The sequence below is a fragment of the Pinus tabuliformis genome, chromosome X (genome assembly GCF_031772625.1).
Source record: "Pinus tabuliformis cultivar Carrire ecotype Pingquan chromosome X, CPIR1, whole genome shotgun sequence".
Classification (NCBI taxonomy): domain Eukaryota; kingdom Viridiplantae; phylum Streptophyta; class Pinopsida; order Pinales; family Pinaceae; genus Pinus; species Pinus tabuliformis.
In genome coordinates, this window is record NC_142308.1 from 1420545366 (window position 1) to 1420558298 (window position 12933).

A 12933-nucleotide genomic window follows, 5' to 3' on the forward strand; every position below is an offset into this window, starting at 1 on the left:
CATTAGAAATAATTTCTTATTTGAGACAGGTTTATACACACATACATTAATAAATAGAAGCATTGAAAATCATGACTTCCACCCACCATTGAGCACCAAATGGGCAATTTGACATATTTGATAAAAGGACATTAATCCATCAAAGCTACTCCAACGAATCAAAGATTTCATATATTGGCTTCTGTCACAGATGTCGGTTGAGCTATGAATGTGGGCCGCTCATCACCGGGCATCAGCACCACCACTTTCACAGTTTTTTCCTCAGCATATATCTCGCTGGAGGGCTGACTTGATTGCTCAATATGGTTTCTCAGCTCATTGTTATTACGACGGTCCAAGTATTCTGTAATGAACGAAGCAAAATATATAATAAACAGCACCGCACCCATCCCACTGAAGGTATATAATGCACCTTGCCATCCCCATGCCGAATAATTATTGCCGTTATCATTGCTACAGTTATTCATGGAATATATCTTGTGTGCCTTCGTCTTTTTTCCTTCGAACTTAACTGAATATTGCTACAACAAAGGCAGTTATAATGATGGAGATTATATAAACTGAACCCTCATTTTACTCCAGTGAATACAGGTGGTGTGAACATGTCCACTCGTACGAAAGCAAATGAGACAATTACATGGACCCCTTGCTATTTTCAGTTCGAGAGTGGTTTGTGTGAAAGAAAACAATGCCATTCTTCCTTCACTGGATTTTCGTGAAAAGTATCTTTGTGGATAAATATTTTATTTATGGGGTCATGAGACTTCCATGTATTGGTATGGATGTCAACTATCAACAACCAACTTTAGATTCTTTTCTGAATAAGAAAGCCATTTGAAGGGTGATAAGACTGCTGAGTGAGCGCCCAATTTAGAAAAAAAAAAAAAGAGATATAGGTTTTCACCGTTGGTGGTTGCTTCAAGTCACTATAATCACAATCACAATATCATATTCTTATTTTTTCCACATTAATGTGATTACAACTTATATTTGTTTTCACTCACTTTATACCCTACCATAATAAAATTTCATTACATTATTTAACATGTGTTTCCGTTGAAATTACAAATGCATGATATGATAATAAAAACGTATCATGTTTTTTTTCCACACTAATGTCATCACAACTTAATATTTGTTTTGTACTAACTTTACAACCTAAATTAAAAGTCATTATATGATAATAAAACCGAGCCAAAAAACGCTTTTGACTATTTTGCAATAAGTAAAATCACATACTCTTAACATAATTAAAATCTATAGATAGTTAATCTTTTCATTAATTTTTAAAAGTGAAAAATGATATTTATCAATGTATATCCATCGTAATTAAGTTATTGTATGAATTGGAGTAAGGATAGGAATGGTGGATATTTTTTAGATTAAAATATGAAGATTGATAATATTAAAATATTTATATTATTTGATTATAATATATTGTGTATTAATAAAGTTAAATATGTGTGATTGTGGTAAGGGTTGATTAAGATTGATATGTTTGATTATAGTTGATTAAAATTGTTGTACGTTAAATATGTTTGACAAATATTTATTAATATCATGATTACAATTGATTTGATCATAATTAACTATAGTTGATGATGGAAGAATATGGTTTGCCATGCTTAACTATAGTAGAAAATGGTTTTACCATGGTTCAACATGATTGAGTGCGATTTCCTAATATAGAAAATCACTAATCATCCGTGCCAATGTTTTCCCTATTTGAATATTTTCCCCTTAATATTTATTCTAATATATCACTATATTAATTATTCTTTAATTATTTTTCCTTATTTGTATCCTAATTATCCTTAAAAATATATTATTCCCCTCTTAATATATATAATTATTCCCCTAATACCATCTTGCCCTCATTTTAATAAATATTATCTCCCCCATTCATATTTATTAATATCATCAATAATTATAATAATTACTTATATTAATTTATTATTATTTCCTAATGGTTATTTTAATTTATTTTAATAATTTTTCTAACAGTCATTTTGAGACTTTTTACTCTTTATATACCCTTTCTTGATCATATTTTCTCTATCTTATCATTGTGATGATGAACCCATTAGTTGGTTCGAAACACATGGAGAAATAATATTATCATGTGATAGATCCTAAAGACAATTTTCAAAATATCTATGTTATTATACTATGTTTCACGTTGTTTGAATATGATTGAAGATAAATGACTAATGTTGACCAAGGGTTGATTAAAATTGACATGCTTTATTATGGTTGACTAAGTTTTCCCATGGTTAAAGATGTTTGACTAAGTTTGCACATGCTAAATTATTGTTGATGATGGTTATCTATGGTTTTCTATATTTGACTATGGTTCACAATATTTAATGATGGATCCATGGTTTTCCATGCTTAATATACTCAACAATGGTTTTAAAACATATCAATATGGTTGATTATTGATTCTTGTTGTACACCAGTACAACTAATTTGACAATCTATGTTCTTGTTTGACCATGTCTTGGCTGTAACATCACTTTTTCTAATTGCCAAGTTTGTAATGTAATTAAAGGATGATAATGTTGAAGAGACATCATTGATATCTGTCAAACTCGTTTGATGTAATTATTTTGATAATTTAATTATAAACTACAAAAATTGAAAATGAGGAGATGCGTATACAAACCCATATGTTTGGAAAGATAGCTTGTTTAGGAAGAATGTGAGGGAGATTGGGAAGTTTCACAATCTTCCATGAATTTGATTTTATACACCCAATGATGTGCTTTTGGAGCTACCAACTTCCCCAAGTAGTTATGGGAAATAGAAAAGAGGGTACAGAGTTTTCTAGGTGGAGGGTATGCACCTCATGATAGCCCTGGGTTGACTTCGCATCCCATGAGGGAACCCCAAACTCCCCTATGTGAAACTAACACTCGTGGGGAGAGATGTGATTTTTGTGATAATTTTGGAAGTTGAAGAAGATACCAATGATGGGAGGAGAGACCAAAATTTACTTTTAAAACTTATACCATTATGAACCTATAACCTGTAAACCTATGTTTGAAACATTGGATTGCAAAGATCAGGCTCAGTTGGTGATAACCGAGAAAACTAGTAGGAGAGGCTTTGCATGAGTAAGGTTGCGGAGAAAAACTATATTCTTTGATTGTGATATGAAGATGATGCATTGGAAGAGGGAGGATCTTTGACGGACCAAAAGAACTAATGAAGAGGCCTCACTTTGTGTTGTGTAGGCCTCAATGATTATACTCGATTTATATTAATCCTAGACTTAGAGCTTGAGAGGTGACATCCTTATTTCTCAATTAGTGATGGATATTAGCCTTCATTTTGTACCTTCAATTGACCCTTTGGTGTAATACCCTAAGTGGATGATCCTTCAAACATCACATCTTGCTCAAGAGTAGCTAGTGGTAAGATATTTGCAGTGTAACTCTGCCTATGGTTGGGTGGAGAGTGGAAGACCCTTATTTAGTTTCCAATGATCTTAAAAGGAACATGTGAATGTATTATCCTATGTATATGAAATGTAATTCTTGTTCATTGCTTCTTTTTTTAATTCCATGTTGGAATTACTATGTATATTTGCATTATTAGGTAGAAAGTTGTTGTATTTCCTCATTTTATTTGTGTGAGAAGTGAGTTGAATGGGATACTCAATCTATTTAAACATTAAATGATAAATCCTATTTAAATGTGTTTACTATGTGAAATATGTTCATAAATGAGAAAATTCGGCCTTGATGGCCATGGCTATAATTATCAATTGTGTGAAGGTGCATTGGTTAGAGATGTAATCATTTTGTTGAAATCCATTGAAGGTGACTATAATTAATCGAGATAAATTTAGTACAAAATTCCATAAAAAATTCAGATTGGAATTCCCCTATAATATATTGGTAATTTGGAGTTTTGGGAGGCCTCGACCTTAGCCCTTGGCCACATGAGCTAAGGGGAGTTAGAATTGAGATCTAGCCTATAAGGGGGCTTATCAGCAAAGCGAGCCTCATGTGAATGCATTAAATGACATATGGAGAATGTCTAATACGATGTGGCCCTAGTAATGGATCATCAAATGAAGGCCCTAATTCTATTCTACAAGGGATGTCAACTAGTGGTAGGCACCATTTTCAATCACGACCGATAATTCACCATATTGTTCACTAAATAACTTCCTTAACCTCCAATCATGTGTTAAAAGTGGTAAGGAATTGCATTCCTTTATTTAGCTTCAACAATTTTAAATCAGAGATTTCTGTTAAGTGTGAGAGATTAATTATTTTGTGGTTGCAATGCCTCCACCACCTCAGCTTGATTTGGATGGGCAACACTACCTCATATTGTTGACTTTTTAAGGAACAAATGCCTCCTCAGCTCAATCTGAAGAGAAAGAACCTCCTCAGCTTGTGAAAACTTGAAGGGGAAATTAACAAACTTAATTTTGTATAAATGGATGATTAGAATAGAAGATGATAGCACATACATAGTTTTTCATTGTTCATTGTAGTTTCTTCTTTGGTTAGTAGTTGCAAGTCCATATTATCCTTATCCTCTGACTTACAATATGGTACCACAGTGGATTGGTTGCATTTGAATAGGGAAAAGTAGGTGCTATGAGTGTTTTGATAATAATAAAAACCTACTACCTCAAACATATCTTGAAAGGGGAGACCTCTTTGCTGATATAATTATTCCAAAGAGTAATGATGGAATGCAATATTGAATGTTGAACATTGTGTTGAATATGTGGAGTGATGAAAGTAAATAGTGGAGGAAAAACTACATGAGAGATTAGATGGCCATTATTGTAGTTGATTCAACACTATGAAAAGAAATAAGCATTGGTATCGAGATTTGCAAATTGCTACCGAGTTATGTGATTTAGAGAAGTTATGGGTCCTAAGCTAAGTACACATGAGAATTGATATCTATGTTGCATGGGTTTAAGTTGTAGTGAGTGTGTGGGAATGTTGTAAAGTATCATGATGTGAAGTGGTTGTGCATAAATAATTGGGCTATGTGGAATTAGTGGTGGAGTTGAGTGTTGTCATGAGCTGCTCTGCCATCTCAGCCACCATCAATTTTTTTGAGCATATGAGAGTCATAAAGTTGGATTCAATTTTCAAACAACAAAAATATTAAGAGATAGACCAATGCAAGGGTTTGTAAACCGAATGTCATTTAAAAAACATTTTCTATGCCTTTTGCATAACCACTATTTTTGTTCATTCTTCGTTAAGGAAGCCATCATTTTTTTCTTGTTGAAGTAGTTGCAAGTATCCTTTGTTGTTTAAAGGAGCCACCACAACCACTACCAGAGAAACCAGTTGATTAGATGTTTTTGGTATCATAAAGTTAACATTATTTGCACATCCACTGTTGGATGAGAAAGTTGTGAGCCTACAAAGCTATGCCCATATCAAGAAGGATCCTTGAGGCATATCCTCCACTGCCATGGACTAAGTAGAGGAAGAGAAACTATGAATTGGAGGAACTTAAGATTTTAATGATTGTTAGAGATGGCATTGAATACCAGTATTTCTAAACACCGAATCTTATTCTAACTAAGAAAAATTATGATTCCTGATCCATTAGAATGAGAAAATTATTGTGTTCTCATGAAATTTAAGGTTTTGTTATTGTTGGGTATCCAAATCCTACTGATCAGGTAGAAAATATGGCTCTAACAAGTGTTGAGAAAACATTGTTGAGGGAGAACATAAGCAAGGATAACAAAGTTCTAAGACTTATTCAACAAGGCTTAAACAATGAGATATTTCCAAAGGTGTCAAGTGTAGAGTCTTTGAATAAGGCATGGGACACTCTTGAATTGTATTATTAGGGTGTATCCAAAGTGAAGAATGCCAAGTTTAAAAATTTAAGAAGAGATTTTGAGAATATGAAGATGAAATATTGTGAAACCATTAATACTTTTATGACTTGGTTCATGAGTATTGTTATTCACATAAGATAGTATGGAGAAGACCTATCAAATAAGAGAGCGATTGAGAAAGTCATCTGTAGTTTTTCATATAAATTTGAAGCCATGGTTGTATACATATAAGAGTTTAAAGGTGCAAGTCCAACAAAAAATGATGAGTTGACTTGTTCACTGACTGTACATGAATCTAGAATGACTAGATATGATGATAGATTATTAGAAAATGCCTTCAAAAGTCATCTAAAATTTACTAAAGGAAGAGGCATTAGAAGGTTAAGTAATAGAGGAAGAGGTGGAAAAGTAGCCAATCAAAGATGTATGTCAGATAATTCTTAGCATGAGGAAAAATATTAGCATCATCCTTCTAATTTAAGAGGGAGTAATAGTAGAACCTAGAAGAAAGGAAATCAAAGGTATGCTAATTATGAGGTATAGTTCTATTATTGAAAAAAATATGGTCATTTTGCTAATAAGTGCTAGAAGAAGTAGGCAAATGCAGTAAGAAGTCCACACACATCACAAAAGAGTTTGAAGATAATCAAAAGCCAATGTTTTTGACTTATAATGTGACTCAAGAATGTTCAAATGATGTTTTAATTTTGAACAAAGGCTACAACAATCACATGAATGGAAACAAATAGTTTCTTTCCAGTCTAGGCACTAGCATTCAGTATGAGATCAAGCTGGGAAATGATATTAAGGTACAATTTAAAGGTAAAGGAGTGATTACTGTTTGTACTAGAAATGGTGAATAAAGAACAGTTGATGATGTGTATTATGTACCTAGTTTAAAACATAATTTTTTGAGCATTTGAAAATTGATAGAGAAAAGATATATAGTGTTATTCAAGAATAAAATATGTATAATCATTGATAAATATCCAAGTAAGTAGTTGATAGAAAGAGTGGATACGACAAAGAATATGATGTTTATGCTTATAATGAGAAATGAATTATCTCCTTCCTTGAATGCTTATAAAACTAATATTTTTTTATGAATTGTGGTTATGGCATTTAACACATGGTCATTTCTATTTTGGTGGTCTATACTTGTTGCAACAAAAATATATGGTGAAAATGTTACCCAATATTCAACAATTAACAAGCTCATGTAGAATTGTATACTTGGTAAAAATCACAAAGATAAATTTGTATATGGAGCTTCATATAGGGTGAAATCTCCTTTGGATATTGTACACAAAGATTTGTGTGGATTGATGTAAATAGCCTCATTCACTGGTAATGCTTACTTTTTTAATTTTATTGATGACTATAATCGAAAATTTTGGTTTAGCTTCTGAAACAGAAATATGAAGTTTTTACTGTATTTAAAATTTTTAAATCCATGGTTGAAAAGGAAAATGAAAAAAATATTAAAATTTTGAGATCATATAGAGATGGTGAATATATGATAAATGATTTCAATGAGTTTTGTCAATCTCATGGAATAAAGAGATAGTTTACTGCATGCAATTATCCATAGAAAATGGAGTGGCTGTGTTGGAATTTAGGTAGCTTGGAAGGTATTTTTGAGAGGATAAAACCCACTAAAAGTAAGTTGGTTGGGAACTTTACCCAAGTGGTTGGGGTTTTTACCCAAATTTGTGGACTTGGGACCCAAGTTAATTAATTGTTTAATCTAATTTATTGTTGAGTGGTAAAATAAGGGTTTTTTGATGGAAAAGAAATACCCCCAAGATCACTCAAACAAAAGTATAAGAGGCCAAAGGAGTGCCCTATACACACAATTGGAGAAGGAATTTCACTTGTAGAGAGAGGAATTATAAATGAACTAACCACGAATATGCCTTAGAGGAGATGTAGTAGCAAGGAGGTCGAGTTTCTCAATGATTTAGTGAGCTAAAGGAGCTACTTCCAAAAGGGAGAAGGAGGTTGAGTAGGAGGATCTAGCTGCAATGTTAGAAGGTCAAACCTATAAGAAGAAAGTTAGATCTGAGTTCTTGAAGGTCAAATCTATAAGAAGAAAGTCAAATATGAGTGCTGGAAGGTTATATGTGCAAGACTAAAGTCAAATCTAAGTGCTGGAGGGTCAGATATAGAAGAAGAAATTCAGATCTCTGAGTGTTGGAATGTCAAATTTGTAAGAATAAAGTTAGATATAAGTGCTTGAGGGTTAGATTTTCAAAAACAAAGTCAGATCTATGATATTTAGAAGCATATCTAGTAGATCAAGAAGTTTTACCATGGTTGCAAAAGGACTAGTTGCCAAGAACAACAACAATCCAAGGACCTTGAGTTGAAGGCACTAGCTCAAGTATGCATTTGATTTATTTTTTGGGAAGGTTGTATATCTAATGGAATATATCTCAAGCCCTAATTTATTTTTGTACTATTTGTATCATATATCTAAAGGGATATGATCCCTAGTACGAGATCCCTAATTATTCTCTTAATAATGGAGTAATAAAGGTAGAGATTTGGGGCATATGAATTTGTGTTCTTAATAGATTTGACTATTATTATATTTTTGGTACACAAAGTGCTTTTAGTTGAGTACCTTTAGTGTGTTTATGAAAAGTCTAGACATATATTTGACATGAGATACAAAGAAAATACAACTTGGTATGAGAGCTACTTTGAAGAACACATTGGTCATAGTGTGCACAAAAAAGCAGAATGAGCGAGTGGAGGTTGTGTAGGCTCAGAGGGAGTCCAGATTCAGAGGGAGACTACAAAGGAATGTTCGACACCCAATGGAAGTTTGAATATTCAGGTTCAAGCAAGAGAGTGGAATTTTATCCCATGCAAGCATAGTCACGAACCATGCGAGAACACTCATGGTGGTGCATGGAAAGGTCATGCTACATGCAAGGGCATTCTTTCACCTTACAAGATAAAACTTGGCCAAGTACAAAAGAAGATGTGGCACATGCGAGGACAGTTATGACAACGAAAGGAAATGCATGAATCATGTGAGGAATGTCATGGGTATGCAAGGAAATTCATGGAGTAGAGATTTCATGGTGTGATGGAAATACCTTCCTCACTAAGAGGGAGTGTTGGAATTTGGGTAGGTCATAAGGTATTTATGAGTGGGGAAAACCCACCAAAAGTAAGTTGGTTGGGAAAGTTACACAAGTAGTTAGGGTTTTGACCCAAAGTTGTGAGTTTGAGACCCAAGTTAATTAATTGTTTAATCTAATTTATTGATGAGTAGTAAAATAGGGGTTTCTTGATGAACATGGAAAATCCCCAATATCACTCACACAAAAGTATAAATAAGAGGCCAAAGTAGAAGCATAGACACACAAGTGGAGAAGGACTTTCACTTATGGAGAGATGGAGGCTAAAGGAACTAGCCACAAATCTTCCTTAAAGGAGCCACAATGGAAAGGAGGCCAAGTATCTCCATGATATGGAAATCTAAAGGAGACATTTTCAAAAGTGAGAAGAAGGGTGAATAGGAGGATCTAGGCGCAATGCTAGAAGGTCAAATTTGCAAGAAAAAAGTTAGATCCCAGTGTTGAAAGGCTAGAACTGTAAGAATAAAGTCAAATCTAAATGCTAGAAGGTTAGATCTGTAAGAAGAAAGTCATATAAGTGCTATAGAGTCATATATCCAAGAATAATGTCATATGTAAGTGTTATAAGATCTGATCTGTAAGAAGAAAGTCAAATCTGAGTGTTGAAGGGTTAGATATGCAAGTAGAAAGTCAAATATGTGATTTGAAGAAGAAGATCTAGTAGATCGAGAACTTGTAGTGTGGTTTCAAAAGGAATGGTTTCCAAGGACAACAATAATCCAAAGACCCTGAGTTAAAGGTTCTAGCTCGGATATGTTTTTTTTTTTTGCATATTGTAGATCTGATGGAATAAATATCAAGCCTTAAGTCTTGTATGCTATGTATAGTAGTTGTATTATAGATTTAAAGGTCATGATCCCTGGTATGAGTTCCCTAATGATTCTTTTATTAATGGACTAATAAATGTCGATAAAAGCCATATAAATATGTGCACTTAATTGAATTCACTGATGTTATATTTCCACTGTGCAAAGTGCTTTTAGTTGAGTACCTTCAGTGTGTTTATGATCAAGTATAGACAAAGACCTTATCTTGGGTATAAGGAAAATTCAATAGGTTGAAAGGAAAAATCGAACCATTATGAATATAGCTCAAAGCATCCCAAAGGAAAATTATTTACCAAACAAATATTGGGGAGAAGAAGTAATATGTACTATTGATATTCTTAACAGAAGTCTGACTAAGAGTGTGAAGGACAATTTTCGAAGAAGCTTGGAGAGGTAAGATTTTCAATATATCTCAGTTAAGAATTTTTGGGTGTGTTTCTTATGCACATATACCTAAAGAGTTGAGAAAAAAGTTATATGATAGAATAGAGAAGTGTATCTTTATTAGATATAGTAAGGAGTCTATGGCATATAGATTATGTGATCCTATCACGAAGCAGTATATTATTAGTAGAGATGTTAAATTAAAGGAAAAGAAGCTTAGGATGGAAGCATAGATAAAAAGGGAGTTATATTATCTTATGGAGATGATGACAGGGACTAGCAAGACAAGGCAATCACCATGAGTCAACCCATTACATTTCACAACACCAAGAACTTGAGAGCACGAAGAACCATCAAGTTATGGTGGACAACAAACAATAAGATTAGAGGTAAGTAATGAACCTAATAATACATAAGCTACATTAAGGAACATAATTAAATGTGAGAAGACTAGGGTTTTAAAAGAGTTGTTTCGGCAAAATGATGAGATAGATCACGTTTCAAATTTTACATTAATTGCACATGATCCTATAAATTTTGATGAAGTTGTTAATGAAGAAGTTTGGGTGAAAGCTATGAATTAAGAGTTTGATGCCATAGAAAGAAATAATACTTGATAATTTGTAGATATTCTTGGAGGTAAAAATAGTATAGGTTTTAAATGGATTTATAAGTGCAAGTTGAATGTTGAAGGTGAAATTGAGAAACATAAAACAATAATTGTAGCTCACAATCTAGTTAAGTCTACATTTTTAAATGAAGAAGAGATTTACGTGAAACAATCTTAAGGAATATGTATTTTTTAACAACATTTCACTGTAACAACAACATAATTTTTTTTTTGTGAAATAATTAAGAAAAAGAATGTTAAATCTTAATTATTTCGTAGCTGCACTGCAACACCTCCTCGATGACTTCCCAAGGGATAGCCATCAACTCAACTCTATTATAAGGGTCAACACCACCCCAAACTGTTGAAACCTGGAGCGGCAATTGTTTGAGTGAAAGAAAACAATGTCATCCTTCCCTCACTAGATTTGCATGAAAAGTATCTTCATTATGAGCTCATGTGATTTACATATCTATGTATGGATGTCAACTGAAATACAAAACACAAAATTTGAACTCTCAGTGATGAACTTTAGGGTTTTTGAATAAGAATGTCACTTGAAAGGTAATAAGACCGCTAAATAAGTATATTAAAAAACACATGGCCTATAAAGTTGTCACAACTGGTGGTTGTTCTCAACATCACTAAAATCACAATCACAATACCATATTCTTATTTTTCTCCACATCAATGTGATTACAACTTAAAATTTGTTTTGCACTCACTTTATAACCTACCCTAATAAAAGTTCATTATTTACAATTTATTTCAAATAAATTACAAATTCATATTATGAAAATAAAAACAAAGTTAAAAGATGCTTTTGACTATTTTACAATTATTAAATCACATATAATAATATAATTAAAAGTAATAAAGAGCTAATATTCTCATTTATTTTAAAAGAAGAAAATGAACTTTATCAATGTATATCAATCAACTATAATTAAATGATTGTATTAATTGAAATAAAGTGTGTGAAGGATTGATAAATTATTAAATTAAAATATGAATATTAATAATATTAAAATATTTATATTATTTAGCTTGATACATTATCCATAAATATAGTTGAACATATGTGGTTAAGGTTGTTCAAGGATTGATTGAATTTTCCATGTTTAATTATAGTTGACTAAGGTTTATCTATGGTTGATTATGTTTGAGTAAGATTAATTAGTTACGTTGATCATGACTAAATATTATTTGTTAGATTTGACCGTAGTTAACTATAAATCATGATGAAAAACTATAATTTTCCATACTTAACTATGGTCGACCATGGTTTTACCATAGTTAATAGTTAAACATGATTCATCATGTTTTCTTGGTATATACAATCACTAACCACCTTTGAAAATGTGTTTCCTTATGTTATTATTTGTAAATAAAAAGTAGGTAAAAAAATGTCTAGTCTATTTTAGAGCTAGTACAAATAGTAACATAATAAAAGGTGATAAATAGATGTGATTACTGACATCAATTTGAAAAAGTGGAAAATGAGATCTATGGTTATATTAATTGGACCAACATATATGGAGGAAACTTTCTACATTAAAATATTAGTATTAATAATATCAATATATCTATGTTGTTCTGTTATGGTTCACTATGTTTGAATATGGTTGAATCTACATGACTAAGGTTGAACTAGGGTTGATTAAAATTTCCATGCTTGATTATGGTTGACTAAGGTTGTGCATGTTTAAACATGTTTGACTAAGTTTGAGTATTCTTAACTACTATTTACCATGGTTGACTATGGTTATTATATTTGATCATGGTTAAAAATATTTAATGATGGAAGACCATGGTTTTCCATGCTTACTATGGTTGAAAATGCTTTTATGATGCCTCAACATGGTTGGTCGTGGTTTCTTACTATACACGAGAACTAACCATATTTGGCCATTTGTCTTCCTTTTTGACCATATGTTTATTGTAATATCCCTTTTTCTAATCACCGAGTTTGTAATGTAATTAAAGGATGACAATTTTGAAGAGCTATCATTGATATTTTCTAAACCTATGTGATGTAATTATTTTGATAATTTAATTATAAATGGAAAAATTTGAAGATGGGGACATGTGTATACAAACCCCTATGTTTGGAAGGATAGATTT